The following is a 22176-nucleotide window of genomic DNA, read 5'->3' as shown; positions in this document are numbered from 1 at the left end:
ATGAAGTGCATACAACAGCACCTGGCATATACTAAGTGCTCAATAAATGTTAGTCAATTTCAATAACAGGCTATCACTTATGGAACAGCTTCTATATGCTAGGTATTTCATGTAAGTTATTTCATATCTTCACAGCCCTGAAATATAGTTATTATCTCCATTTTGTGAATGAGCAAATTGAAAGTCAGCCCCGTGAGACAATTTTCCTAACGTTATTAGAACTCAGAAAACAGGTCTGTTAAGCACAGACATCCATGCTCTTTCTTCTATGTAGTGAAAGTTTCTGAAATTTTAATTTTCTTCTTATATTGGATCATTATTTAGGAGTACTCAACATCACGCCAGTACGATACTGTTAGCACAAGGTGCTGATCTGGAAAAGAAATCACACAGCAGAATTTCCCTGGTGTAAGTGTTCGCAGCCAGATTCTTCATCTCTAATACTATGCATCGTCTGTTAAGCAATTTGTAATTGCTTTCATGTCTTCCTGAATGCACAGGAAACAGCAGGCTACAATTCCTGAATGACCGTCTCAAGGTCTTCCATGGAAATCTGTAGACTGTTGAAGTGAAAGGGTTTCTCAGAGGAGCAGAAGCATGTCCAAACACAAGCTTCTGATTTTCCTTTACATTCCTGAGGTTGCCTGAGTTAAACAGATTGACTAAGAGGAGATGTATTACAGTGCCTTGACTCAGGAGGGGTAATAAAATTTATTCCTCTCTCCTTATAGGGATTTAATACGGTCAAATATGATAAAATAGGTGGAAAGATATGCTTTCTGCAAAAGAGAGGGATAAATGCAAGAAAGGGATTATTTTAAGGAGTGAATTAGAAAAAGATAAAAGCAAGCCGCCTTCTCTAAACAAGCAATAAGTGCTATCTTCTCCGTTTCCATATGGCTGAAGGTCAATGGCTACAGTGTAGAGATGGCTGTGTGAGTGAAGCACCTGTTAGGTTACACAGAGTAGGGGTTTGGAGCTGAAGCCTGAAGTCAGACAGACACAGCATGGAAACTCTGGCTTGCCACTTACTAGGTAGGTGACATTGTGCAGATTGTTTCGTTCCTCTAAGCTTCAGTTTCCTATTGCATAAAATGGGGATAATAATTGTACTGATCTCCCCTGGTTGTGAGGATTAAATGAGATGAGATGAGATGAGATGAGACGAAGTGCTCAGAACAGTGCCTAGAATGTGGAAAGTATACATGCATGCTAGTTATTTCATTATTATTCAAGTACAGTAGCATTCCCATCCATAGGTAATTAAGAATAATTTTAAAATGTTTTATCCAACTTTGTGTACTTTCTGCTCAGCTAGTGCCTGGCACATAGCAGACACTTATATTTTCAGTATATTAATTAATGGAAAGATAATGTCATGTAAGTGTTCAGATAGAGACATTCCCCTAAGTCAGCCCTCTTACCAGATTTTTCTTAGACACACAGAAGAGCACACGGAATGAGGCCTGGTAAGACATCTATGTGGAGGTGTGTATCTTACCACACTTGGGCCCTTTCCAAGGCTCTCCTTCTACAGGGTTGCTTAGGGCCTCCTCACCCAGTGGGTATTTCAGAGCTGAAGTCCACTGAATCCTGTGCTTGGATAACACAGTTTGGATTTCATTTTCCACTTAACTCCCCTGTGGCCATGAGCTTGGATCAGCACAATAAAGAGCAGATGGTTGTAGCGGTTTATTACACCTGGCTGCTAACTGGGATGTGTTGAAATGGAAATCACAAAGTCCATGAGGAAACTTGAAAATGCACCATCCTAAGCTGCAAGGATAAAGGCCATGCTTGCTATTCTTCACGGCATTTTTTTCCTTTGGAATTCTTTTGGAAGAAAAGAACATGGTTTTATGATTTCTTTGTGAGTAAATTTTTTTTTTTTTTGAGATGGAGTCTCACTCTGTCGCCCAGGCTGGACTGCAGTGGCGCTATCTCGGCTCACTGCAAGCTCCGCCTCCCAGATTCAGGCCATTCTCCTGCCTCAGCCTCCCAAGTAGCTGGGACTGCAGGCACCTGCCACCACGCCCAGCTAAGTTTTTGTATTTTTAGTAGAGACGGGGTTTCACTGTGTTAGCCAGGATGGTCTCGATCTCCTAACCTTGTGATCCGCCCACCTTGGCCTCCCAAAGTGCTGGGATTACAGGTGTGAGCCACCATGCCTGGCTGTGAGTAATTTTAAAAAAGTGTTAGGTTGGTAAAGAGACAGTGGAATCAGAAAAATTAAATAATGCTCCTTGACTGTGGGTATGGTACTATTTAGGAGAACATTAAATACTGCATATAAAACATTAAAACAAGTTGTGGTGGGGTAAAAAAGGATGTAGTATCATCTTAAATAGAAATGAACTCTGCTTTAATCAACATGTCCAAAACAGAACTTAATGTTTTCCCTTAAAATTAGTGCATCTTTCTGTAATTTAATTTATTGCCGTGTTTGCTCATTTCTCAGTCAACCAAACGATTTGAAATTATATTCAATAGCTTTCTCTGCCCCTCATCTCTCTATCTGATTGATAACAAAATTCTGCAAATTCTAGTTTTGAAAATACCTTTTCAAATTTTAGTTCATATTCTATCTTCACAGCCATATGGTTTCATGGACTCCTAAATGGAGGCAAGAGCCTCCAATTCATCCTCACACTGCCAAAAAATTGGCTTTCTTACACACAGAGCTGATATGGCCACTGACAGCTTTAATAGCCTCCCTGCCTCCCAAATGAGAGACTTAAAATGTTAACTTCCACCTTCAAGGCCCTAAAATATTATCCTTATTTATTTTTTCTGGCTTACCCCTCACGCCATTCCCCTCTCACATGTACAGTACTAGATTATAATCAGATCTGGACAACTTGTTCTCTACATGTTCCAGTGCTTGCCCTGCTTCCTCTTCTTGGAAGCCCTTACTCTTAATCTGTTGAATTCCTAGTCATCCTTTAGAACTCATTTCAAATTTACATTCTGACCATCTCTTCTGAACTCTTCACTTCCAGATAGCATCATCCCTTCCTCATCACCTATGAAGTCCTTGAGCCTAGCACTGTCTAATTCGTCTTTACATCACCAGTGCCCAGCACATGAAATGATCTGAAGATGTATGTTTGTTGAAGTGAATTATCAGATTAATGCAAAATCTTCCAGAATAAGCCATTTCCTTTGCTGGTGCCTTTTGATTTGAGATAGTTAAATGTGGAAGCTACAGAACATAGTTGTTTACCATAGAAGGCACAGTGGATTGGTTGCCGGAAGGAAATAGGGCATGGATATTTGTGGCTATGTTACCTAGAGCACAGGTTTTGGAGTGAAATTGATCTGAGTTAAAACACAGATTCTGTGACTTAACAGTCCTATGGCTTTTGGGGAATTCCTTTACTTTTCCTTTGTGAAATGAGGATAACAATGTTTTCATATCATGTAGGATTGCTGTGGATACTAAACAATATGTAGAGCTCTGAATATAGTGCTCTTCATTTTATTAAAATAGAGAAACTTCTATAGACAAATTTAAAAATTGTCTGGTGCATGTGTAGTACTTCTGAACAGACAAACATATTGTGATACTAGATGTATGAAAGAAATGTAGAGGCTCATTACTATTGGATGTTGCCAAATTGTCAAGTTTAACATATGAAGAGGTACAGAGCCCCTTAAATTATTATCCAGTTCTTGTTTACAGTGACTGCCTTAATAGGAACATCTCCATTTTTCTTATAATTTTATTTCTGATTGCAATAGTCAAAATACTAGAGCTCAAGTGGAAAAGGGCTTGTCCAGCCATTTGGTAATAAGTATAAAACTTATTACACCAGCCATTTTGGTCATCTGATCCCTGAGACATCCGTAGGTGTTTTCTTCCTAGGTTCAACCTGTATCTTTTAACTGTTTACAGACAGCATATTTATTTGTTCTCTTGGCAGGAGAACATATGCCTTTGTGTATGGTGGTGGTGGGGAATCTGAAGAAGTCTCTGATATAAACACAACCATTAAGACTTTAAAATGCCACTTTTTGGTCATCAGTTTAAAAGCTATTACCAATCAGCTGCCTCTTGCAGGCAGAGATGAAAAATCTGTGGGTTGAAAGACACTTGAAATCAGTGATTAGCAGGAAGATGGTCTTTCATTTCCAAACATGGAGAGCCCGGATGTCAAACATCTCTAGTTTTCTCTAAAGACAGAAATCAGTATTTTTTTCCAAAGGGCAAAATGAACTGAAAGAACACCCCTCTAAGTTTGCTGTAATAATATCCTGCACCTCTCTGCCTGCACTGACAAATGCTTGCAGCTGGCTGCTCTGCTCTAATGACCGCATCTCATTCCGCCTTGCCACTTGGCTCCTTCTCAGCTCCTGCCTGATCATATTTCGAAATGTCATTCACATTTATGCAGGCCAGTGCACAAAACAAAATTAATTTAACTCACAACGGCGCGTTAATATTATTACTTTTGACACCATGGAAAACTTATTAACTATAGCTTGTCACAGGCCTCTCTGAGTGAATAGCCTAACTACAACATTGAGAGGAAAAGTAATATGATCTAAAGGTTTTCTTGATCACTAGATATTGTAAAAATTCAGAGTAGCTGAGTTTTTTTCAATAATTATGCTAAAATTCACAGTCATCCTGTGAATGGGCAAGAAAATCTGTTGCATTTTGCTGTACTACTCTTTAAGGAACTATTTTATGGCATATGCTTTAAGCTTTGTATATTTTTCCCCCATCAATAAATGTGGTCTGTATTTTAAAGAGGTAGTAGGAAATTTAAGTTATACGATGAGTTAATCTGTAAATTACAGTAGCCCAAGAGCCTGGAAGAATGAAAAGAGGAAAGGGAGCTAATATTCACTGCATACTTGTTAGTTTTGGGTGTTTTTGCATATTGCATTTCATCTAATCCCTACGATAACACTGTGATAAGGTTTTATATTCTCTATCTTATGCATAAGAACATTAAAACACAGGGAGGTTAGCTGACTTCAAGTTTGCACGGCTCATGAATGGCAGAGGCAATCCGAACCCAGGTCTGACTACAAAAACCTTCTTATTCCGTGAACCTTATCTCTAGCCATACTAAATCAGTGTAAAAGGAGGAAATCATAGGCCTGACATGAAATGGGCAATCCTTTCTCTGTTTTCCATAAACTGTAAGTTTCACGGAAATGATTTTATATAAATTTTTGAATTAATCAAAGCTGGCATCTATAAATAGATCTGAATTTGGCATCTAAAAGGCAATTGAAAGCTTAAAATAAATTCTCTATATATTTTGTGTATGAAATTAAGTGCTTAACAGTATTTATTCTTTGTTCAGTATCCAAATGGTTTGTTTTCCCACATCCACCAAGAATAAGAGTATTTGCTTCTTTTCTTTTCAGCCATAATATAGCTTTTTTCTACCTAGGAAGGTGTACTAGTCACATTCTGAAACTGATTTAAAAAGTAACACTGTAAATACCAGGAACTCTCATTCTCTGAGCTTCTGGTAGGCTAGCCAGGGAGTTAGCACTCCTTAACCATCAGAAGCTGGCCAAAGGCCTTGTTAAAATAAGCAGATGGTTCGGCCTCCCCCTACAACCCCCATGCCTTTCCTGGGAAGATACTTAAAAGGGAATCAGATATTAACAGCAGAATATCCCAAGGTTACCAGGTTTTCTTGTAATAGAGCAAACTTACCAACCACCAAAGATTTTTCTGTGATGGCCAGGAAAAGGAAACAAAAAATTTGATGGCTACTTACAGCACAGCCCAACTGGCATTAAAAAGTCAAGCTTTAAAAGTCCATGCTTCAAGAAAGTATTTTGGATTAATATGATTATGTCATGGTATCTCAAAGGTATTGAAAATCTTTTAATAAGATACTTTCTGCTGCGTTATTCCAGGGTATAAGTCTTTATGTATTTATTTTTGTCCCGTTCTTTGTAGGGTATGGAATATTCACAAAAAGGTGTTTTTTTTTTTTTTTTGCCAGTCATGATTTTTTCCATCAACATGGCTTTTCTTAGCTGTTTCCAAATGTCTCAGTTTCCTAGTGATATTTGCATGATGCTGCACATCTCAAACCCCACAGATGCACCACACGGGTGCTCGAGGTCTTATTTTTAAATGCTAATTCATTTTGACCTCCCTATTTTCTCATTTCTTAAAGGCAAATATTAAATGCTTCTCTTGAACAATCTATTGGATAATTTTTGGAACAAACTAATTTGGAAGAAGAAAAAGAATCTTACCAGATGGATCTAAGTTACAATGGCCCACTCAATGTGTATGTTCTTGCTGGCAGAGGTGTTAAGAGGAGAAAAGGGAATGAAGGCGGGGTCATGTGGGTCTATTTACTTTTTCTGATAACTCATTTCAGAACACTTAATGTAAGTCCGTTCTTAAACCATAATATACTAGACTGAATTCTGAAAGCATGGTCATTTGTTACATCAAATGTGTATCTCCCTGTGTGTGTGCATTTGTATTTGTGGATATTGAAAATGGAAACGGGCCAGGTGCTGTGGCCCACGCCTGTAATCCCAGCACTTTGGGAGGCCGAGGCGGGCAGATCACGAGGTCAGGAGTTCAAGACCATCCTGACCAACATGGTGAAACCCTGTCTCTACTAAAAATACAAAAAATTAGTCGGGAGTGGTGGCGTGCACCTGTAATCCCAGATACTCAGGAGGCTGAGGCAGGAGAATCGCTTGAACATGGGAGGCGGAGGTTGTAGTGAGCTGAGATTGCACCACTGCACTCCAGCCTGGGCGACAGAGGAAGACTCTGTCTCAAAAAAAAAAAAAGAGGCCGGGCGCGGTGGCTCACGCTTGTAATCCCAGCACTTTGGGAGGCCGAGGCGGGCGGATCACGAGGTCAGGAGATCGAGACCACGGTGAAACCCCGTCTTTACTAAAAATACAAAAAAAAATTAGCCGGGCGTGGTGGCGGGCGCCTGTAGTCCCAGCTACTCAGGAGGCTGAGGCAGGAGAATGGCGTGACCCCGGGAGGCGGAGCTTGCAGTGAGCCGAGATTGCGCCACTGCACTCCAGCCTGGGCGACAGAGCGAGACTCCGTCTCAAAAAAAAAAAAAAAAAAGAAAATAGAAACAAAAATACCATAATCTTAGCCTCCTAGGATAATTATTCTCATTTCATAGATTCCCAAATTGTTTTTATACATATGCAAATATTTTTAAAACCCACTACAAAAGCATATATATAATTTGTATATAATTTTATATTTTGCTTTTTCTATTTAACATAGTAAAGCATTTTTCCATGTAAGTATGTCTAATGGCTATCTAATATTCCATGGAGTCATAGTATCAGTAGCTATTTTATTATCGTTGAAAATTGAGCCTATTTTAATATGTAAAATTATGTTATAGCATGTTGGCATCCATGAATATAGGCATGTATAATATTTCAGATATGACAGCTAAAGGCTCAGTTCGTTAGTGTTTCTATTTGCCATAACTCTTTATAATGTAAGATTTCACATCTCTGGACTGAAGTTTTCAGTGTTAAGTAAACTTCGTTAAAATAAAAGATTTATAAAATGTTGTTCCTATTTGTTTTACAAGGTACCTGATAGGAAAGTCAACTTATGACTGTTGTTTGTGTTACATTTATCCGACTTTCCATTGAGAGTTTGTGCCTGTGGGTACTTGCCCAGGAATGTCAGCAAGGGCTGATGTATGGAAAACCCACTCTGGTAAATCAGATCCCCAAATCTGTCATTTTAGTTCATAGCTTCAGGAATCAGTTTCCTCTACTTTTCACTGTCAAAAATAGATTACTTTGGAAGACACTAAAAACCCAAGTGCTGTTACCATTGTTTGTCAAAGTAATTGTAGAGAGTATGTCCTGCTGTGATGGGTCTTACAAAAATGCAGGGAGAGATTAGAAGTGAAAAAAAAAAAAAAAAAAGAGAAAATGCATGTAAGGCTTGATTTAGATTGATGCTACTGTTCTCTTTCCCCCATGGCTTTGCTTTTAAATACCTTCTTTGATGAATTACAGGGCTGTTAGATCCCATGGGAGATCACCTTGTCTATTCCCTTGCCTTGAAGCAAGACTACAAATCCATGCCCCAATTCTTATTTTTAAAAATCCTCCAAAGAAGTTGGTTCTTTCAGATATCCGTTTCAACATTTAACACTTTCAGGAGGGTCTTACTGGGTTTACTTTTTCTTCCCACATTTGAATGTCTTTCTTTTTATTTGGATTTTAGTGTCTTCAGAAAGTAATTCCCAGCTGCCTCAAGTGGAGGCTTTTCCCCTAATTAATAAATACTCATCACTGCATTCTCTCACTCCAAAAAAGAGATTCTGGTTCTATTTTAAGAGCCCTAATCAGATTAGAAACTGCCATAGATGCCACATAATTGAGGGAATGCCCAATGCCCCGAGGGTTTGAGGGAGGAGAGAATTTGGTTCAGAAATACAGGGCTGGGTTCCAATGGCTTCTATAGCACATGAAAGTGTCCTGCAAATGTGAGGCAATATTACTAATATTCACTGATACACTCATAAGAACAAAGAGAATGTAAATCTTACTTAAACTTATCACTTGTATGATGACCCACATTTAGAGGACAAAGATGAACTAATACAAACAGAAATATATGAACATGAAAGTTAATCCAAACAGATGCAGGCATTTAAGTGGTAAATCTCAGAGTTTTTTTTAAAAGGAAGGATAAGGCGCAGAAGATGAGGCCAGCAGCAGTTTCCATTTGAGGATAGATGAGTCCTCAATTTTCATAGCCTCAGAATATGTTTGAATAAGTTATGCCTTAAACTCTTTAGGAGATTTTAGCTTACTATATACGAAATTTTTTTAGGCATGACAGAACTTGCATTTAGGAAGAACCATTTTTGTTCTCAGTTCTGAAGCCAAGTGTATGTGATTTCAACTGGAAAGGGGGCATGCTGAATGAATCATTTTCTTAGAGAACATTGACCAGACTGTATACTGAGAATGGGAGGGGCGGTGGGAAATGGTGGGTCACTTCAGCTCGGCCCTGAGAGGAACAATCAACTGCATTCCCCTGTTATGCTCCCAGCCTCTGCTTCTCTCCTCTTGTCCGGGCACTCTAACTAACGGCTGGGCAAGTGGCTGTGCTCCACTTGGAGGAGATCACACAATATCTGAAGCATTATCTTCCTATAGAAATCACACATGATGAGCTGGTTTCTGCTCCCAGTTACTTAAATTCTAGCCCAGGGCACTGAATTCATTACATGCTCAACATGAGGATCTGAAAGAAGGTTTGGTCCTTGTCCTTGCATACTGAGTTTTTCCATGAATGTATCCCCCGATGACTTGTACAACACATTTTGGTAAATACTAGTCTCAGACTCAAACCCAGTGCCCTGAACAGCAGCCCAGGCCTAAATGATCCTTGTTAAAATTCAGTTAAGTTCCATCCCTTTTCTATCTTCAGGTTCAGTTCAGGTGTCTATGGAGTAGCAGTCACTGGGATAAACCATTTCCTTCCCTCTAACATACTAAAAGAGGAAGAATTAGAATTCAAACTGCCTGTATGCTAATTTAAATAGGCACCTTTTAAAGTTATCCCTCATCACTGTTTCAGGAAAACCTTCAATCCATTTGTTAAAAGAAGAAAAGCCACCATATTCACATGACACATTTCTTTCATAAGTTCATTACTAAAGACCCTCATACTTTTCTTGAACATTTTCTGAACTCCCAATACTAGGAATTTAACATGAAGTCCCTGCTTTAACAGAATTTTAAAATAGTAATTAACACACACTTTGGAGTAAGGCAAACTTTTGATTTAAATTTTTAGCCATTACTTGCTTAGTTATATGATTCCAGATAAATTTCTTAGCCTTTCTGAGTCTCAGTTTCCTAATTTGCAAATTTGGCTTAATAATATCTGTAACATAGTTTGTGAGATTTCATTGAACTAATTAGTTGTTTCAGATTTAAATTAAGTTTGTCCATTGTTTTTCCTCTCAAGAGGACTGACCAGCAATTAGAATCACAAAATTAGGAAAGTTCTGAAGAGGGAGCACAAGCCAGCAGGTAGAATGGGTTGGGTTTGGGGGTTTGCAGTGGTGGTGAGAATCAAGGTCTTCAGAAATTACCCGAGAGGCTGGTCGCGGTGGCTCACACCTGTAATCCCAGCACTTTGGGAGGCCGAGGCGGGCAGACCAAGAGGCCAAGAGATAGAGACCATCCTGGCCAACATGGTGAAACCCCATCTCTACTAAAAACACAAAAATTAGCTGTGCCTGGTGGAACATGCCTATAGTCCAAGCTACTTGGGAGGCTGAGGCAGGAGAGTCACTTGAACCCCAGGAGGCGGAGGTTGCAGTGAGCTGAGATTGCGCCACTCTGTCTCAAAAAAAAAAAAAAAAAAAGGAAAAAAAAAAAAGATAAATTACCCGAGAGAGGTGCTGCCGATACGGGAAATCAGGGCCATAGCACCAGCTGATACGAAATTTGGAGAGTCATAACTGAAAATGACAACTGTTCCTCATCTAATACCGACTAGTTATGCTGCAAGATTCAGATCTAACACAAAAATTTAGCTAAGTTGTATGTAAAATTGGTCAAAATAATTCCTATAAAGATGACATAAAAACCTCCAAGCAGAAATGCTGCAATTTATTCTTTAAAATATTAGAGATTTGGATTTCAAGAAAGGATAATTTGGGGACCAAATGACAAGCATTTAGTAACTATCTGGTTTTGTAAGATGTAGCATGTGCTTTTTTCTCCCTATTTTTCTCTCTCTCTTTCATGAGAAGCAGGGTTTTGGGATGGAAATTTGGGAGAATGGTCAGTGCTGCAGTTCACATCACAGTACATTTTAGGGAATCATACATTTTTTGGTAGCTTTTTTGTTCTTTAAAAAGTTTTAAATTTTGGGCAATTCTTCACAGCTCAATATCTTATCTCAGCCAGAGGGTACTAATAAAGAGCTTATTTTGCATTATGAAACACTGGGGTTTAGAAAACTCTAAGCACATAAAACATTTACTTTGCAAAGACATTTCTCATATATTCAAGTACCCTTAATTAAATGCTATTCGGAGAACATTAAAATACACACTTCACTGATCTTTAGTGTTTTAGGTATAATTACAGGGATGGATATTCTACTCCATGCTCCTCGTCCTATTTGGTAAAAGGGAAGGTGATGAAAGAGATGGAAGATGTTGCTGCGTTTTTCCAGGAACTTGCACTATTGTGGAATGGAATAAAGCAAAGGATGGGGAATAGAGGGATTTGAAAACAGAAGCATGTGAATTTTATATGGGATTTTTCACGCATATGTGTATCATGGAAAGAGTGGCCCAGAAATCTTGGGAGCAGCTAAGAGACTTGGGAGTGGTGTTGAATGGATGCTGGCTGTTGCAGCCCTCCCTTGGTACTGTGTGGTATTGTGGTGTTGGCAGAATTGTTGGGAGTTTGGAGTAAGGAAACAGACAACTATAGGGCATGTGTGGAGTGTATGTATTGCAGACCAAAACATCATCCCTAGCATAGGCCCTGTAACCTATTTCTAAGTTAGAGTAAATTTAACACGATGGATAAGAACCTTGCGGTAAGACAAAATTCTGAACCGCAGCCCTCCCATTATTAGCTACTTGGCCACGTGGAATTCCAACTTCTCTTGAGTTTCAGCTTCTTTGTCTATAAATTGGGGATAATAATGGTGCCTACCCCACAGTGTTGTTGTGAGTAAATGAGTTACACACTTAGAACAGTGCTTGACTTAAACAGATACTCAATAGGTGTGAGCTTAAACATGAGTAAAGGTAAATTTGCACTATACGTGATTTTCCAGGAAACAGAGAGCACTATTTACCAAAAAGAAACAAAAATGGCATTTTTTAAACCAAAATTAGGTAATCCTACTGTGACACATAGGTTCCATTGCCTTTATGTCATCTTCAAACATGGCAGCATGGCTTCAACATAAACAGAGTATCAGTGTGACACAGCTTGGAAAGTCGATGACCTTGAAAAGAGGCATACAGCTCTCCTCTGATTCTAAGTTAAACATTAATGTTGATTTTATCTCAGGCAGGCATTTCAAAGGCTGCTTTCTATATTCCCTGTTTATGACTTGAGAGGCTATTCAAAAATACATTCTAAAATAAAAACATAAAATTCCACACTCTCTACCTATTTTAATATTCTAATCTCACTCTGTTTTTGTTTTTTGACACTGAGATACGATTAAGAGCAGACTATTTCTGACACTATGTTGGTTTCTGAAAAACATTTTTTTCTCCTCTCTTTAAAGCACTAGCAGAACGTGAAAATTCAAGGAAGCACCTTGTTGGAATATTTATTTATTCATGTAGAAATCACAGCTTAAAGTGAAGGGCAGTTGGTTAACTTGCGGGAAATCACAACCTCTGACCACATTCCAGAGTATTTGCAGCTTAGAGAATAAGAAAAGTTGACTAGAGATAGTTTCAGATTTTCCTTTCTGTCCTCTTCTAGAATTGTATGTGGGGCCTTTCACTTCACTCATAAATGTTCCTGTCTGTATTCTAGTGTTATCCAGGGTCCAGAAATTTATTCTTGCATATAACATAGTTATAGTCCACATGAAAAGAGAAATATTGGTGTAGAAGGCTTTCAGAAGGGATGCTGGAAACAGGGTTCCATTAGAGGACAAACCGGGTCACAGAGGAGAGTGAAAATCACCTGGTGACCATTGAACAGGCCCCGGAGACAAAAACTCCTTATTTGAGGAATTTAGAAGACAGTACGGGTCACCTGGTGACTATTAAACAGGCCCTCCGGAGGCACAACTCCTTATCTGGGAAAATTAGAAGTAATTAGACTTTCCTAATATCTAAAGTTGGCCTCTGGTTCTAGGCCTTTTTCAATCTTTCTAAGTCATTAAAATTTCTATACATCTCTTTATATGGAAATGGAAATTTAGGAGAATGGTCAGTGCCATAGTTCACACTGCAGTACATTTAGGGAACCATACATTTTTGGTAGCTTTCTCATTCTTTAAAAATTTTTAAATTTGGGGCAATTCTTCACAGCTCAGTATCTTATATCAGTAATGCCATTCCAAAACTCATTTTACAACCCTTGCTGACATTAACACACCAAAATGTCTACAAACATAGTCATTTATCATGATCTATGTGGCTAATATGGTCCAAATTACCCTTAAGCTCCCACCTTAAGGTCCATGAATACCCCTAAGGAAAAACCCACAGCAGTGTGCTCAATCCTCTCACTGTGGTGCACCGCTGCACTCTTCTGCAGTGTTCTTTCTAATAAACTTTTCCTTTTCAAACCTATGCTGTTGTCGGTAAATTCTTTTTACCAACACGTGAGTTGAGCACTTCCTGATGCCAGGGCTCTGACATTTTGCCCGACAGTCACCTCTGACAACAGTGCCCTATAAGCATTTTAAAGTCATAAGTAGATAGCTTGACTTGAGCAGGGTTTGTGTGCCCCGGGTTCTCCCACTGCGCAATGTCCTGCTCTTTTCCAAGCCAGAAGTCTGCCAGCTCCTAAAGCCCAGGAGCAAGCACTCCAGTGACTACTCTGCCATCTCTGGTTCACAATCTAGCTGTGGTCTGTCCCAGGGGGAAAATAATTGCATATGATTAATGATTTGAGAGACATTTAAAGTAGAGCAAAAAGTAAGAAGAGGGGAGATGAGGCTGGCAGGGTGACAGCCAGTGCCAGAAGTTGTTTTGCATAAAGTAGGCTGACAGGGAATTCTTCCATCAGCTTTTGAAAAAAGCTTAGGGGTCATTCCACTTTGCCTTCGGGCACTTGAAATCTGGGAAGGATAGAAGGAAGTGGTGATAAAGATACTGAGATGTTCACCAGCTCTGCAGTGAGAGTGAAAATACTCCTAAACTTTTTAAATTGTTCCAGAAACAATGGATTGTTTTCCCCCTATAAAACAGTGAAAGTGAATAGCTGCTCGATGTATCTGATTGCTTATTTTAGGAATTCATTTGGCATTGGACAGACCTATGCTTGAAAAATAACTTTTAAATTTCAAACACATAGGTACATGATTTATTTTACATTTTTCAATAATATTTAACATATGTGGAAATGAGGCTCAGAGAGTTGATGTGATTTGGATTCCGAGTTCTATGCTCATTTGATCCATGCCATACTTTCTCCTAAGAGCTAATTACTGTGATGTGCAAAAGTCCTAAGATGCTTTCCTCACTTATAAGAAGCTTATATTCTACCTATCGAGACAACGAAACAGGTAAACAAGGCATCTTTTTATGTAACAGCATTGTGTGGCTATGCACCTACACTTAGAGAATAAACGTGTGTTATGAGGTGCCAGTTGTATGGTGGACGATAGACAACATAGTGCCCAGGTCAAGAATCAAGGTGGGACTGAGCATCATCGTGGAGGCTAGTGAGAATGAAAAGAAAACATGACTGAAGCCTGTACGGTAGGTATCACAATACATTCAGATTTAGACTATTACCTGGGGTCCTGGTCATTTTAGCTTTAAAGAAGTGTGATACATACACCTACCTATGAACCAGCAGTTCAGGAGAAATGAAAGCATATGTCCACAGAAAGCTGTACAAGTACAACAGCTTTATTCCTAACAATCTCTAACTGGAAGCAACCCAAAATTCCACCAGTAGGAAAATGGATAAATCTTGATATATTCACGTAATAGAATAGCACTTAGCAATCAAAAGGAGTGAAATATTACTGTATGAAGAATCTCATAAACATCATCTTAAGCTGAAGAAACCAGACACAAAATAACATGATTCCATGGTATATAGTTCAAAACAGGCAAAGTAATCTGCGGTAAGAAAAATCAGAACAGAAGTTACCTCTAGGAGCTTGGGCTAAGACACATTGGAAAGAGGTATGAGGAACTTCTTTGGGGATAAGAAATGTTCTGTAGCTTGATTGGTGTTACACTGTGTATAGAGTTGTCAAGACTCATTGAACTGTACACTTAACATCTATGCATTTTATTGCATGCCGATTTTATTTCAATTTAAAAAGTCACGATGTTACCAGAAAAAAGGTCCAGAAAAGGGCAACTTGGGGAATCTCTGAGAAGCTACAGTATGAAAACAAGCTGCAAAAAGATTGGTTCTCATGTTTAAAGCTTTGTTTTTACATCAGGAGAATTAGGCATAAACTTCTTATCCTAAGGGAGAGTAGACTACTAGAAAATGGCTGTGGAATCAGAAAAACTGGCATTTACATCTTGAGCTCTCATTGGCTAGCATATGTCCTAGGCTTGGGTTCCTCATCTCTAAAAAGTGAACCTTAGTACTGCCCTTATATCAATAGAAATGGTAATAAGGAGTGTGATTTTGGAGACAAGTGTTCTAGTTTAAAGAGAGACTAGAATATTTTCAGCAAATATCCCAAAACTTTTGAAACAGCCCCAGGAAAGACATTTCCAGCATACCTGAGGGCTGTTTCACATGGAACTCCAGTCAGCCTGGAGCATCATGCTTTGATGTTTAGGATCTCTGTCCCTGAAACTTTTTTTAAAAACAGATTTAGGACTGGCTGTGGTGATCCACAGGTTATGAGGCTTAGGTGACAGGATTGCTTGAGGCCAGGAGTTTGAGGCCAAACTGAGTAACATAGTAAGATCCTGTCTCTACAAACAAACAAACAAAAAATATTAGCTGGGCATGGTGGTGCCAGCCTGCAGTCCCAGCTACTTGGGAGGTTGAGGTGAAAGGATTGCTTGGGTTTGGGAGTTTGAAGCTGCAGTGAGCTATGATTGTGCCACTGTACTCTGGTCTGGGTGACAAAAAGAGACCCTGTCTCAAATAATTTTTTAAATTGTATTTAATTTAAAAATAAGAAAGAAAATAAAAAATAAGAAACAGCTTATTGAGAAAAATGGTATTTATTCACATACCATAAAATTCACCCATTTAAAGTGTACAGTTTGGTGGATTTTAGTATATTCATGGGTTATGTAACCATCATTGCTATCTAATTCTAGAAGATTTTCATCACTCCAAAAAAATCCCATACCCATTACCTGTCATTCCCCATTCCCTATCCTATCCTTACCCTTAGGCATGAATCTACTTTCTGTCTTTCTGTGGATTTGCCTATTTTGGCTCATGAGTGTTATAGCATGTATCAAGACTTTATTTCTTTTTATGGCTAAGTAATTTTCTACTGTATGGATATACCGCATTTTGCTTATCCATTCATCACTTGATGAATATTTTGGTTGTTTCTACTTTTTTGGCTGTTACGAAAAATGTTACTACTGTTGTTGTACATTTTTTTGGTGTGTATACATGAGTTTCCATTTTTCTTGGGTAGAACTTAGTAGAATTGTTGGATAACATGGCAACTTTATTTAACCTTTTGAGGAACTGTCAAACTGGTTTCAAAAGTGGCTACATCATTTTACCTTCTATTAGCAACGTATAAGAATTCCAATTTTTTTCACATCTTTGTCAACACTTGTTATTGTCTGTCTTATTTTAGCAGAGTCTGAAACTTTGAGTTCCTTTGTGGGGTGTCAGAGCTTAGAGGAGTTAATTGGTGCACAATCACTGAGGTCACACCATGGTAGCACTATCTTCCACTCACGTGTGCTGAGCCTTAAACTGGGTGCGTCTTTGTGAAATCTTTTCACATCCCACAGACTCTCGCACATGGGATCTAGGCTCAGATATCCACTCTTTTATTAAAACCATGTATGACAATGCCTTCTGAACACTTAGGCTGTCCCAGTGTCCTCAAAAAAGGAAGGATGTGAGTCTAGTCATCAGAGCAACGCCTTTCAGCTGGCAAGGAAATAAGGGCTCTGACCAATGTTTTTAATAACAAAAACCACTAATATTTTTTGAGAGCTTATCTGGTGCCAAGTATTGTTCTAAGTGCTTTACATTAATTATCTAATTTAGAGTGTGTCACAACTCGTGGAGGTGAGTAAATATTAACCTCATTTTATGAAAGGATTAAGCAACAAGCTGAAGGACACATCAGTAGTAAGGGGAGTCATGGTGATCCACATAGGCTGAGCTTTAATCTACCCTGTAGTTCTGTCTCACCATTAATTTTTAATTGACTAAGCTTAGTGGGTCTATCTTTTTTTTTTTCTTTTTAAAACTGTATTTCAACATAACTACGCTTACGGAAATACACTCATATTGGTTAATAGAATGCAATTTAAGTTTAACTTATCCTACACAATTTGGACCAAAAACTTGGTACATGGTTTAAGATTTTAAAAAAGGATTTGCAATCTGCTTTATTTTTATCTGTTACGAATGTATAAAAGATCCTCCCTCAAATGCTGCTAAAGAAGGCAGCAAGAACCTTGAGAAATTTACCTTTGGTTTGCCTCAGAAAAATAACACATATTGCACTGCATAAGTTTATAAAATTGGTGCAACAAAACACTGTTGTAATGTTTCAATAGAATTAGAATTAGAAAGTTCAATAACTAATGGGTATGGAAGGGACTGGGAGGGAACCTATGTACACATGTGAAACTGTAAAAGCTATCTGATTTAGTTAATATTATATGTAGATTGTAAATCTACACAAGCCAAGATTCAGATAATTTCTTCAGTCTGAATTAACACTGTCTGTTCATTTCATCTGCTGGAGTCAACCAGGAAACTGGGAACACTAGCTGTAAGTTTTTCTGACTTATGCAAAAAAGAAAATTAAGTTTCTTCCTCAGCTTTTCAGTCCAAAAGTGACAGTATACCACAGGCAAGGTATTCCTTCCATTGTCAACATTCATAGGGTGACAGGCAATGAGGTCTACTTGGGTTTTAATTTGTAGCAGCAGTCATATGCAAAACAGTCTCCAAAGTTAATTACACATGACTTTATAAGTGACTCTGAAAAATAAAATGGCCCATCTTAGAAGACTAGAGCAAAACATCCAGCCATAGTTACAAGCCTTATCAAAAAAAAAAAAAAAAAAATGCAGCCCCTTGTGAATTACACAATAAAAGAAAAAAGTGGTCCCAAAATAAGAAGCAGCTCTGAGGAAAAAATGAAAAAATATAACTTAAAAAATCTTAAAAACCAATGTGAATATAGGTTCAAAAGATAGGTAAGAGATTCATTTTCATAAGACCACCTAAGATTAGGCTTATCATGTATTCTAGTTTTTCAAGTTTATCACTAGTTACTACACATCAACTTACAAATAACATGTTCATTTTTTGTTCTTTTATCAAAAGGAAAAATTCTAGCTTAAATTCTATCCAGTGTGGGGGAGTGGGACTAGAAAACAAATAGATGTAAACAGTTCCATGCAAATATCACATTTTTCAAATGGAAGAATTTCCAACTGGACCAGAAGTTCATACTGCTAATGTACTTTTCACTGAAATAATTTCTGATAAGTACGAATACATGGCATTAAGGTTCAGAACCTAATACAGGCCTGACAATCAAGTCCTTATTTTCTGGAAGAAGGCCTCAAGTCCAATCAATTTCCAGTAACAACGTTTTTACAAATCGATTTAATAATAAGGGGTTTTAATTTCCTTCATGTTTTTGTTTTTAGTATTCTAGTCTTAAAGACTAGATTAGAATTTAGCTTAATTCCCCAGAAGGCAAATGGTTTTACTTTTGCAGTATGAAAGAATCCACAAAAAAACCTCTTCCCCAAACTAATTCCTGATAGCCAATCTGTGCTTAAGATGAATCTTTCTCTATACAATGTTAACAGTAACTTAGGTAAAATGTACCCATGAACATTAAAACTAGTTGTTAGAAAGATTTAACTAGCTTTATAATTTAAGTTTTAAGGCATAAATATTTGCAGCTTGATCTTCTGTTGACAGTGATTGTCAGAACCTAGAATTCAACATTTACAATTTCTATTCATGCACACAAAACACACACCATTATCACACAACTTACTCCTCATGTCTTAAGAGAAGAATCTTCTGCTTTTAAAAATCTTTGGCCTCCCAGTCAATTCCATGTTCAAACAACTTTTAACTCAAACTTTACTCGCAGATTTTTAACAAGTTTTCCACCCACAGATTATTAATGCTTTTCCTAATCTTTCATGTTGTACCATCAAAATCTGAAGCCGGCCTCAAAGAGATCATCAGATTAAAAAAAAAAAAAAGAAACATAAAGTGGTTATTTCAAAATAGAATATGGGAGGTCAGAATTCAAGATTCCCTACTGGGATCATATTTTATTTCACTGCAATGAATAACTGCTATTGGTAAGAAAAATTCTACATTGGACTCTTTCGTACTGTTTGGTGCCCGGCCAAAGAACCTACAAAAATGTTTTGGAGTACATGCCCTTTTTTCATACAAAGTGTCCCCCACAGGAACACCAGGATAGCTGCAATTCATTTGAGGCCTCACCTGTAGAAAGAGGCTATCACACAGACAGCCAGGACACCCACCAGTTTGTGCAGATCCTTGAGAAAGTATGATTTTTAAAAATCTGGCCTGTACTTGTTTCACCAGCCTTTTTCACTGTATAGGAAAGTTGCAGCTGGTCTGCCAGCACTCATACTACCGCTCTTATCCTAGGTTTGCCATGTAATAGCTATGGCTTTGGAATCTCCCAAGTGATATTCTATAAAACTTGAAGGAATAATTACGTCTCCTAATTCCAGGCTTACAGTTTCCAAATATCATTTACTGTTGTGTATGTGCAGATGATGCACTTGTAGACTCGCTCATTATCCCCAGCTCTGGTGTGGTGCTTCAGGTGTGCAGTATAGGGATCATATCGATTGGTATTGCAGCCACAGTGGTCACAGCGAATACGGACCTTGGCTCCTTCTTCTGCAGTGGAAGAGCCAGATTCCTTGGCTGTTGCTTGCTTCCCTTTCTTTCTTTCTTTCTTTCTTTCTTTCTTTCTTTCTTTCTTTCTTTCTTCTTTCTTTCTTTCTTTCTCTTTCTTTCTTTCTTTCTTTCTTTCTTTCTTTCTTTCTTTCTTTCTTTCTTTCTTTCTTTCGTCTGTCTTTCTCTCTCTCTCTCTCTCTCTTTCTTTTTGACGGAGTTTCGTTCTTGTTGTATAGGCTGGAGTGCAATGGCATGATCTTGGCTCACCGCATGCAACCTCCGCCTCCTGGTTTCAAGCGATTCTCCAGCTCCAGCCTCCCGAGTAGCTGGGATTACAGGCATGCGCCACAACACTGGGCTAATTTTGTGTTTTTAGTGGAGACAGCGTTTCTCCATGCTAGTCAGGCTGGTCTCGAACACCTGACCTCAGGTGATTCTCCCATCTCGGCCTCCCAAAGTGCTGGGATTACAGGCGTGAGCCACCGCGTCTGGCCTCTCTGCACTTCCACAAAAAATTTCTTGGCACTGTGAACTCTGATGTGATGCACAAACTGTTCTTCAGATTCTGCTTCATGTTGGCATGACTTACAGTGAAAGGATTTGGTCTTCGAGTTCTTGCCTTTGTCCTCTGTTCCAGGTGTTTCAGGAGGAAGATCTTTTTTGAGCTGTAAATCTCTGGAGCAGCTGATGCCTCAAATACATGCTGAAGTTCTACAACGCTGAGTTCCAAACGTCTCAGCCCATGAGGTTCACCTTTTGTTTCAGCACTCTTCAAGTCCTTCTCCTTCTTCACTATCTGAAAAGCTGTCATCCCCAATAGGCATCAATTTTGCCATCTGTCTTTCTTCACCGACCAGGTAATCACAGCAGCTGCCATTTACTTTTCCATTGAAGGCCGCATTTGCCAGCAAGATAGGCTGAAGTGCGGCCAGTTCAGCTTTAGAGAGATCATGCAAGTCATACATGCCGTTAGGCAAGGCCATTCCAATGTTGCCATTGCTGGTAAACAGCCCTTCTCTTCCAGAAGACAGCCCCATCACCTGGGTGGCCATGACTGTAATCGCAAAGGCTGCGTTGGGGCTTCTCCGCCCCCCCACGCCCCCCCGCCCCCCGAGCCCTTCCGACCACCCCCGGGCTCGCCCAACGCCCAGGGCCAGGCGCCCCGGAAGTTTGCAAACTTCACTTCCCCATGGCTCCTGGCAGGACTCCAGCCTCAACCCCACCAGCTCGGGAGGTCAGGTGGCCAAAAGTGGGGGTCTATCTTATTCACCACTGTATTCGATAAATTAGCACAATACCTGGCTTATAAAAGAGGCTTAATATATGATGAAATCAATGAAAGAATGAATACATAAAATTAATTTACAGTATTTAAAAGTTCTTGTTCATAATTGGCAAGAATTTAATCATGTTTAAAGCAAGTAAGTTTGTGTGTCTGTGTATGCTTCCTCTCTCTTGCATTCTTTAATTATTTAAGCTCTTGTTTTTCAGCGAGTCCTCATTCTCCTCCCTTATTCTGTAGTACAACTAGTACAACTCAATCACTGACATTTCATCTAATTGCAGAGTAACAGATTGTAATGGATTAAAGATTTTACAGCACAAACATTTGGCCTGCTCAAAGGTAGGTAGGAGTAAGACAGAAGGTAAAAACATCTAATTTTAAGATTCACAAACGATAAAAAATATTGCTCCCAAACCTATGATGAACTCAAGAGAAAAGATTGCATTTGAAAAGGTTTAAATCCGTGGAAGACAGAACAAAACATTCTCCTGTGTTGCTCACATTGCTTCCCATTCAAAAACCTTTTCATTATTTCAGTAATATGAAAAACCAGATGTAAACAAGACTGCTCTTGTCTACATCATTATTCTCATTCTCCTTTTGTTTTATATTTGTTCCCATTTCAACCCCCCACTCCTCACTTTCTGCTCTGCCAGCTTACACACATCCAGGCTCCCAAATCTACTTTGCTCTGCTTTATTTAAAATTCAACTGAAAACTCTCTGTCCTTTTATTCTTTGGATAAAAAGAAAACCTAATACTTACATTGATTTCTATTAAAACAATTATATTTTCTTGGTACTACGTGTATCGGAATTTATATCTCCTAATGAGAATATTCCCCATAGCAAAACATTTGAGAGACCATGTAATGATGTTAATGCTCCAAAGCATTTAGGACAGAGTCAGAATATAAACCTCACAAGAACATCCATCTCATCACTTTCCCGCAGTAATTACAACTGTTTTACCCAATTCGATCATCAACTAATAGCCTATACTTGACCCTACATAGTTATGGCCATTTCAGTGAAATTTACCTTTTCAAGACAAAGACAAATCATTATTGAGAACAGATAATGTATCATACACTGAGAAAGATACTTGGAGAGAGG

General features: G+C 38.6%; 1 protein-coding gene and 1 pseudogene across 4 annotated transcripts in view; both read right to left on the bottom strand.

Annotated features, from left to right (window-relative positions):
• SYT1 (synaptotagmin 1) overlaps positions 1 to 22176 on the bottom strand; it is a 579008-nt gene that overhangs the window by 115953 nt on the left and 440879 nt on the right. The window lies entirely within an intron of this gene.
• On the bottom strand, positions 15941 to 21011 carry LOC129459521 (RE1-silencing transcription factor-like; annotated as a pseudogene).

Source organism: Symphalangus syndactylus, chromosome 13 (assembly GCF_028878055.3).
Source record: "Symphalangus syndactylus isolate Jambi chromosome 13, NHGRI_mSymSyn1-v2.1_pri, whole genome shotgun sequence".
Lineage (NCBI taxonomy): Eukaryota > Metazoa > Chordata > Mammalia > Primates > Hylobatidae > Symphalangus > Symphalangus syndactylus.
This window is presented reverse-complemented; position numbering and strand designations above follow the sequence as displayed.